General features: G+C 42.5%; 1 protein-coding gene and 1 long non-coding RNA gene across 7 annotated transcripts in view; one reads left to right on the forward strand and one right to left on the reverse strand.

Annotated features, from left to right (window-relative positions):
• The window catches only part of LOC136832823 (uncharacterized), a 422550-nt gene that overhangs the window by 52041 nt on the left and 360509 nt on the right, over window positions 1-10000 (forward strand). The gene's annotated exons all lie outside the window — the stretch shown is intronic.
• LOC136832822 (lachesin-like) overlaps window positions 1-10000 on the reverse strand; it is a 624154-nt gene that overhangs the window by 1141 nt on the left and 613013 nt on the right. The gene's annotated exons all lie outside the window — the stretch shown is intronic.

A 10000-nucleotide genomic window follows, 5' to 3' on the forward strand; every position in this document is an offset into this window, starting at 1 on the left:
AAGAGTGAATAAGTTTAAAGAGAAATAAGGGAAAGTTGGCGTACAGTGATGAGGATGGATTTTTAGTGAAGTAGAATACGAATTTTAACGCGTATGGTTAGTGCATTTATTTATTTACGAAGTAAATAAAAATATAATATCAGAAGCAGGTTTTTAAGGAAATTTCTGGTAAAGAATGAATTATCATTCTGTTTCATTTTTGAGAGAGCTTGAGTACCGAAAAAGACAAAAACGTAAGAACTGTAATAAAGGACATAATGAATAGAAAGTAGCGAAAGGGCAAAATGTAAATCTGTTAGGTCTGTATGGTGAATGTCCGGAGTGCAAAGCGTAAAGTGCAACACTGATTATCTTACATGAACAGGGATCGGAAAGTGTTTTGATGGATTGGGAATGCAGAGGAAACTGAATAAAAGTTTTAGGAAGCTTAAATGACTGGAGTGTTTCGGGCAGAAGATGAGCTTTCACACAAAGTGACATGAGAAATCTTTTATTTTGTGGAAGAGAAGTACTAATTTCAGAGTCTAAATATGTAGGAAGCATATGACAGAAATGATAAAGTGAATTATTTTGTAAGGAGCTTCGTTCTTAGTTTAATAGTGCTCGAATAACTTGGGTGTATCCTAGTGTAGGGAATAAATATTGTCAGCAGCATAAGAATCTCACTGTTACTGCACCTTTCTATGAATTAATGTTTCTCCTAATATAACCAAATTCTCTCTTTCCCAATTCTCTCTACATGACCAAATCACTTCTTTGCACAGTTTGATCCATATTTCGACTAGCGACGGCCATTTGTGCTTTTCCCTAAGATGCAAAGGTCAATGGGACGAGCAACGCAAGGCCCTAACTAGCCCAGGCTCGAAGAAAACATGAAAAGGTTAAGGAAAAAATGTTGTAAGAGTCAAGAAGAAAAAAGGACATTCCAGAGATTTGGAAAGGAAGTCACTTGATCAGGAAATCCGAAGATTTCTGGTTTTTACAGAATAAGTGGTGTAAGTGTGAGAACAGATGGCCTGACTCATGTCATATAAAACTGCCAGAGGGAAAGAAATTCGACCCTGTAGCTTAACGGAATAGTCTCCAAAACAGTGCCAAAAGGAAAGAGAGGGTAGCTGAGAGGGAGAGGACTGACGGGTAGAGTGAATCATTCGTCAAACTAATTCATTTATATGAAGTCCTATCGAGGAGGGAGACAAAAGATGGAAGGAAGCACTTTAAATACGAAGGCAACATTCTAGGAAAGCTTTAATTATTGAGATGAAGAAAAGAATAAAACACTGAAAATATTTCAGAGGAAGATCGAGAAATCTAAACGCCCCTGCGTGTGACCTCTTTAAGACAAATTAGAAACAACCTTGATACCAAAATACTGATATAGTGGTTAAGCTGTGTCTCGCAGGCATTGAATTCGGCTGAGTTATGGGATTCCTATTAAAATAAGTTAATAAGCTTAAAATTAATAGATGAAGAGACGGCATCTCGAAAAGAGAAATATTGGAAAAGCATACGCAAGAGAAGACGTCATTGTTAAGAAGAAGGAAAGAGTAAATGAGAGAACAGGACCATCATGAACACTACAGTAGGTGGAGATTATTATTATTATTAAAGTAGTTTAACCAGACCACTGCACTGAGCTGACTTTCAGTTCTCATAGGGCTGGCACCATAGGTGGGGAATGGACCATATGTTGCATTATCAATAAAAACTGATATGATGCATTTCCAAATAAAAGTCTGGAAAAGTGCTTAGAGGAAAGTGGTGGAGCCAGAAGTTTATCTGAGAGAGCCTCATGGCAGACAGCCGAATACTTTGGAGATGATAACAACACTGACGACGAGATTTCTTTGAAGTCCAACAGAGATCGCCCATTATCGGTGAGGCTGGAAAGGTTACACACATTTCTTGATACACCGAAGACGATTCAGTTGAGTATCTTTCACTATTTTCCTTTTATGTATATTCAGTAAACACTCCAGGCTCCCTTGAGGAAGCTGTGACATGGTAATCTCATCATACATAACTGCTATACTATGGTTTCCTTGAACGTACATTTATCAATTCCCGCTTCCTTCATTGCATCATCGTCCATATCATTTATTCCTAAATATCTGCACAAAAACTCATTATATGTATTGTCTTTTCACTTTGCATTTTCTCTTATGAATTTTGCTGACGTTAATTATCTACTGAAAATAATTGCAGAATTTGAGTGTCAACTCCTGACACCAGCTATTTCCTCTTCTGTTATCAGCACCTTCTATCCCAGTTAGTTAATGTTATCATTAAACAACCAGGAAGACATGAAACACACTTGTCTGTGGTCACTCGTCACCTGATTAGCCGTCTTCCAATCTATACACATGCAAATGTGTGTATAGAGTGGAAGCAGGGATGTGGGTTAGTTTGGTAATGTCAGTGGTTGGGGCAAAATGTTTCGTCACAATAGTTATCACATAAACATATATAGTTTATAATATATACATATAATATATATGTATCTTAATGATAAAATCCGAAAGGATCTTTCTTGTTTGTCTGCCCCCAGGGTGAGGGTGTAGGTAGGGGATCGGGAGGGTAGGGGAGACATGACACATCCACCACCATCTTGCAAACCTGTTTGCCCGCCCCTGATGGGGGGCATGGTAGGTAGGGGATCAGGAGGGTAGGGGAGACATGACACACCCACCCTCCTCCTGTAAACCTGTTTGTCCACCCTGGTTGAGAGTGAGGTAGGTAGGGGATTGGGAGGGTAGGGGAGACATGACAGGCGGCGCCGGGTTCCAGTGCAGCATAGAGTCTTCACTAATATATAATATATATATATATATAATATATATATAATATATATATACTGTATATATATATATATATTATGTATATATGTATTTATATATGTATATGTATGCAGATGTATATAAGTAATTGTAATAACCACAGTGCCCTCTTAATTGCTCAGTTTCTTTACATTTTTGGTGCACTTGTCACTAAAAAGACAAAGATCCAGTTGGAGAACCAGATTCTTAGATAAGATTCGAACCCACATCCTTAGTACCAGAATGAGGTAACATTATCCAGCATTCATTATGTGTGGAGACTGTAATGCAAAGCACAGTGAGTGACTAAATTCAGATTCCACAGATCAACATGGCTGGTCTGCTTTTGAGTTCTGTGTAACCTCAGACTTTGTCCAGCTAATTGAGGAACCCATGCATATTTCTGGTAATAGATTAGACCTCATATTCATAGATGTTCTAGCTATTGTCACGTCCAAGGTCTGTGAATATATAGGCACTTCTGATCATTGCACCATTAAAGTGGACATATCTGTCAGTTAGTTATTCCTAATTCCACCATTGGAAAAATGGCCTGGCCAAAATCCAGAGCCAGTTGGGATTGGATTATTGAAGCTTGTCAGGCTCTTGATATTTCAATTGCTGTATTAGATCGTGATCCCAAGAAGTTAACTGAAATGCATATGGCTATTTTAATAAGATCTTCTTCTTTTAACTTGCTTTTTTTCCCATTTTTTGTATGGGATAAGCACGATGCGTTCTTTTAAGTCCCAGAAAGATCATTAAATTTAGGACAAATGACCAAGCATGGTTTGGTGATAAATGGAGACGAGCATACCATGACAACCAGACCAAATTCAGTGCTTGGAGACAAAGGCATTCAAATGAAAATTACGCCTTTTGAGTCTTGCTGTGCTGCAAATAGAACTTACCATTCAGCTGAGAGAAATTACAAGAATTCCTGGAAAAGGAAACTTGAAGGAATTACTCGGCATCATGCATGGTGGACCAAATTGGCATCATCTATATTTGGGTCAGGCTCATCTTTCATTCCACCACTACTAACAGATGATGGTAGATTTGTTACTTGCCCTAGGGAAAAGGACGAACTGCTTCGTTGAGCTTTTGAAGCTAAGCAATCGGCTGAGGATGTCCCCCTCCCTGATACTTGTCATCCTGAACCTATTCTTCCAAAATTTGCATTCGCTCTAGGGATATTAAGAAAAATCTGGATAGTCTTGATAGCTGGGGTGGAGAAGATCCTAATGGTTTCTTCCCTTCGTTTTTTAAAAAAAGTTTCTAGTGTGTTGTCTCCCAAGATTACTAGATTTTATAGATTTTCATGTTGACGTAGTATCTTTGTGGATGAGCTCAAGCTTAGTAACACATTGCCTGTTCCAAAGAGTGGCATATCTGTAGACTGCAGTAACTACAGGCCAATTTCTATTCTTCTTGTGCTCTCCAAAGTTATTGATAAAATTATTTTTAAGCCACTATATAAGTATATGGAATCTAAAGGATTGTTAGCTAATAGTCAATATGCATACAGGAAGCAGATGGGTGCCTGTGATGCTCTTTTAGACTAGACATGCCATTTGCAAGAGAACCTTGATAGGGGTTTTGAGTTCAGAATAATTCAAATAGATTTTAGTGCTGCTTTTGATTTAGTAAATCATAAGGAACTTATTTATAAACTTCAGAATCTTGGAATGGGTGGATATATTTTAGGATTACTTCAAGATTTCCTTACAAGTAGGCAGCAGAGAGTTGCTGTGGACAGGATCTTTAGTGAACCAAGACCTTATGTATCTGGAGTTCCACAGGGCAGTGTTCTTGGTCCACTGTTATTTTTTAGTGTATACAAGTGATGTGGTTGTTGGCTTGGAAAAGAAGATTGTTCAGTATGCCGATGATGCAACACTTGTGGGTGTAGTAAAGTCTCCATTTATGAGAAATGAAGCTGCCCTCAGCCTCAGTTGGGGCATGGACCGGATCAGTGATTGGTGCAGTCGTTGGGGTGTGAGGCTGAACTCCAGTAAAACAAAACACTATTGATTAGATCTCACAGATTTCCCACCCCATCCTCCCCTTCAGTTGGATGGAACTTTGGTGATTGAGTCTGGAGCTTTAACTATTGTAGGTGTAACTTTTGGCTCACATCTAACTTTTGAGAAACATCTAATGAAAGTTTCAGCAAATGCCACACGAAAGTTGGGTATTGTTTGTAAGGCCTCATATATTTTTAATAGTGATAAAATTATTGCAACCTGTTTTAGGTCATTTGTACTTCATTTTGCTGTACTTCCTTTGCTGGATGTCTGCTTCTGCCAGAGATTTATCTCTTTTAGACAGAGTGGTTTGTGGTGGTAGGTTTCTGTTTCTTAATAGTAGCAGTTAGACTTGACCCATCGACGGATGGTCTCTTGTTTGTCACTTTTTCATAAGTTGCATTTTGTGAGAGATCTTTCACATTCACAATTGATCCCTGATCCCCTACCAAGAGTAACCAGATTCGCTGAACAGCAGCACCAGTATGTAGTAAATGTGCTTCGCCATCGAACTTCTTGGATCCAGAGGTCCTTTATTCCTCACACCATTGGACTGTGGAACAGCCCCCCAGAGGATGTCTTGCAGTTGGAACTTCAGAAGTTCAGGCAAAAATACAATGCATTACTACCCTAATACTATTCTTCTTGCATTTTAATACATTTTTATCTATTTACCTATTTGTTAATTTATTTCTTTTTTTGATAAGTCAGATCTCTTCTTTTGCATTTCCCTTTACTTCCTCTTACTTCTTCCTAATCAACACCATATATTTTGGAAGCTTGAATTTCAAGTCATTGGCCCGTGTGGGTTTGTTCCATATGAATTGGTTTCATCTACTGAATAATGATAATGATAATAATAATAATAACAATAATAATAGTAACAACCATTGAATGCAGCCAAGACCACTGCCTCCCCTTCCTTGACGTCCTTGTTGAGCAGAATGAGGCCTTATTCTCTATGAAGGTCTACACGAAGCCGATGAACCTGGGCATGTGCATGAATGGAGCGAGTGAGTGCCCTGAGAGGTATAAGTGCTCCACCATCAGCGCCTTTGTCAGAAGGGCTCTCTTGCACTGCTCCTCTTGGAATGACACACATGAAGAATTGGCTTGTGTAGCCCAGGCCCTCGTCGACAATGGACATCCAAACCAAAACATAGTAGAGTCTATCAAGACGAACATAGATAAATGGTACCGGCAGGAACCTCTCCCCGATGTCCCTGATTGCATAGAGCTCTTCTATAAAGGGCAATTCTATAAAAAATATAAAGAAGATGAACATGCCCTCAAGAACATCATTGAGGATAATGTCTGCCTCACTGACCCCAATAAGAATATTCATCTGGTCATTTACTGCAAAAGCAAAAAGATGAGCAGCCTGGTGATGCGTAACACTCCAGCCCGCCCTCAGCAAGACTCCTTGAAGAAAACCAACATGGTCTACCTATACTCATGCCCAGCCCGAGGATGCCTCGGCTCTTACGTTGGTATGACCACCATGTGTTTCTCCAAGAGGATTTCCTGCCATGCCCAAGAGGGAAGCCATCTTTAACCATGCCAGGACTGCCCATAACCAGAGAATCACAAGAAAAGACAATCCCAAACATAGAAATAATTGACCGAACTATGGACCACCGCCGCCTGAGCCTCCTGCCCCTCCTGGAAGCATTGCACATTGGGAAGGAGAAATCAACCGTCAGCATTATGCAGGAAACCATTCTCCTCCCCACGGTCGCCAGGAGACCTGCGCCAAATGACCCCCATGGTGAGCAAGCAAATAAAAATTCTACATCTGAGGATCGAAATTCTTCCCAGCACTACAATGCCGCTTGCTCATAAGATAAGCCCCAAACATCAACACGAGAGTACAGGCTCCACCCGAGACAGCTTGCCCAGGGTAGCCAATCATAATTCAGCCCTGATCAAGACCCCCCTATAAATACTGACCCGAGCACCTTTTTTCTCCAGATTCTTCTCAACCACTTCCAGAGGATGACCATCGAGATGGTCAAAACATGTTGATGGTACCACAGCCTGAAATAAGAAAAGAATCCAGAATCCAAACCACCGAACGAGATCACAAGGAACTCTACAGATTTTTTAATGAATAATTCAATAAAAACACTTCCCTTATCTCACATGGTCCTTTTCCCACATGAATATTGGCCAGTTGCTGACCAACATCGCTGAGCCTGAAAGGCAAATTATAAGGAGAATAGAAAAGATCCTGTATAAGATTAATTCGCAAAATGCAGCCATCCTTTTCAATAAGACCTGCCTGAAAGAAGGTCTGCTCCCCTCATATTCTTCCCTTCGGCTGCATGACCCCGCTGCCCAGCGAGAACCAGGCACGAGAAGCTTCAGGAGGACTACTGCAGCGGCAGCTGTTGTCCAAGGAAAGAGAAGGGGCCACACTCGTCGAGGAGAAGAAAAAATTGTACTCAGTGTGGGACAACTTCCGCCGTTATGGCAGCAACCCTGAAGCAACCCCTTTAAGTGCCTCGGAAGAAGATGGAGCAACAAACAACACCCTCCAAGGACAAGGGCACTGCAATGACATCATTGAGTGCCTATGTTGCTTGGAGGAGAAAGATATGGAAAAGAAGATGAGAACCATCACCAAGAAGCTGATTGCCCTCAATGGGGCAAACTACGTCTCCCGCAAGAAAAAGATGGATATATAAATCTTCCAACCTATACTCCGACTCCTGAAGAAGATGAAATCCAGACGATGTTGAGATTAAATATCTCATGGATACTATCTGGAAGCAAGAGGACCTTGGTAACCTCTGAACGACTGACGTCCTTCAACCCCTCCTGTTGGCTGAGGCCCTTACCGACCGGGACGACTACAAGAGTGACATCATCGACCGGTGCTTGAGGGAGGCTGCAAAGCAGTTAGGGGAGAGGGAGGACATCACCGTTTGTAGGGCCGACAAGATTGCTGCTTTTGTCCTCATGAACACTGAGGAATACTGTTGGAAGTTGGGTGAAATCCTGGCAGACAGCACCAAATTTCGAAGAATTACTAAGAACCCTGTCGACGAGATCAGGCGGGAGGCGAACAGGATCATAGAGATGGTCAACACCGCCTCTAACGCCCTTCGCCTACCACCAATCATGGGAGACTATGACCTGGGGTACATCTATGGGGGTGTCAAAACGCACAAACGAGGTAACCCCCTGTGCCCCATCATCAGTCAGGTTCCTGCCCTGACGTATCAGTTGGCCAAGAGGCTCAGTGCCATCCTAACCCCTTACGTCCCAGACAGCCATAGCCTGAAGTTGTCAGCAGAGTTCCTGGAGGTCTTAAGAGCGACACCCCCCCGGAGGATGTATTGCTTCGATGGATGTGGAGTCCCTCTTCATCAACGTCCCTGTCAATGAGAACATCCAGATGATCTTGGACCGTGTGTATAGGGACCCCACCACCCTATCCCTGAACATGCCAGAGCATGCCCTCCGTGCCCTCCTGGAAAATGCACCAAAAAGGCCCCTTTATCCAACCACCGTGGCCATATGTATACCCAGATTGATGGGTTGCCATGGCTTCTCCCCTTAGAGTCCTCTTTGCCCATTTCTGTATGGGCGCTCTGGAGCAAAGGGTCTTTGAAAATATTGACCAGCCGAGGATGTACGTGCGCTACATTGATGACACTTTCGTCAGCACCAATTCACAAGAAGAAATCGACAACCTGAGGTGTGCTTTCCACAACCATAGCTGCCTCAGTTACGCCATCGAACACAGCCAAGACCACTGCTTCCCCTTCTTGACGTCCTTGTTGAGCAGAGGGAGGCCTTATTCTCTACGAAGATCTACACGAAGTCAATGAACCTGGGCATGTGTATGAACGAAGCAAGCGAGTGTCTCGAAGGGTATAAGCGCTCCACCATCAGCACCTTCATCCTGAGGGCCCCCCCGCACTGCTCCTCCTGGAATGACACACATGAAGAAATGGAACGTGTAACCCAGACCCTCGTTGACAATGGACATCCAAACTGAAACACACAAGAGTCTGTCAAGACGAACATAGATAATGGTACTTGGCAGGAACCTCACCCAATGTCCCTGAACACATAGAGCTCTTCTATAAAGGGCAATTCCATCAAAAATATAAAGAAGATGAACGTACCCTCAAGAACATCATTGAGGATAAATTCTGCCTCACTGACCCCAATAAGAATATTCATCTGGTCATTTACTGCAAAAGCAAAAAAGACGAGCAGCCTGGTGATGCGTAACAATCCAGCCCACCCTCAGCAGGACCCCTTGAAGAAAGCCAATGCGGTCTACCGATACTCATGCCCCATCCAAGGGTGCCTCGGCTCACACATCGGTACGACCACCATGCATTTCCTCAAGAGGATTTCCTGCTGTGCCCAAGGGGGAGTCATCTTTAACCATGCTAGGACTGCCCATAACCAGAGAATCACAAGAAAAGATGTAATCCTGAATATAGAAATAATTGATCGAACTATGGACCACCGCCGCCTGCGCCTCCTGGAAGCACTGCACATTGGGAAGGAGAAACCAACCCTCAGTATTACACAGGAAACCTTTCTCCTCCCCACGGCCATCAGGAGACCTGTACTGAACGACCCCCATAGCGAACAAGCAAATAAAAATTCTGTATCTGAGGATCGAAATTCTTCCCAGCATTACAATGCCACTTGCATACAAGACAAGCCCCGAATATCAACATGGGAGTACATGCTCCACCCGGCACTACCCGCCCAGGGCAGCCAATCATAATTCAGCCCCAATCAAGACCCCCCCCTATAAATATCGACCCGAGCGCCTTGTTTCTCCAGATTCTTCTCAACCACGTCCAGAGGATGACCATCGAAATGGTCGAAACACGTCGACGGTACCACAACCTGAAGTAAGAAAAGAATCTAGGATCCGAACCACCGAACGAGACCACGAAGAAAAATACAGATTTTTGAATGAATAGTTCAGTAAAAACACTTCCTTCATCTCACACTGTCCTTTGCCGATATGAGTATTGGCCAGTTGCTGACCAGCATCGCTGAGCCTGAAAGGCAAATTATAAGGAGAATAGAAAAGATCCTGTATAAGATAAATTCGCAGAATACAGACATCCTTTTCAATAAGACCTGCCTGAAAGAAGGGCTGCTCCCCTCAAATAATAA

This window comes from Macrobrachium rosenbergii, chromosome 50 (genome assembly GCF_040412425.1).
Source record: "Macrobrachium rosenbergii isolate ZJJX-2024 chromosome 50, ASM4041242v1, whole genome shotgun sequence".
NCBI lineage: Eukaryota > Metazoa > Arthropoda > Malacostraca > Decapoda > Palaemonidae > Macrobrachium > Macrobrachium rosenbergii.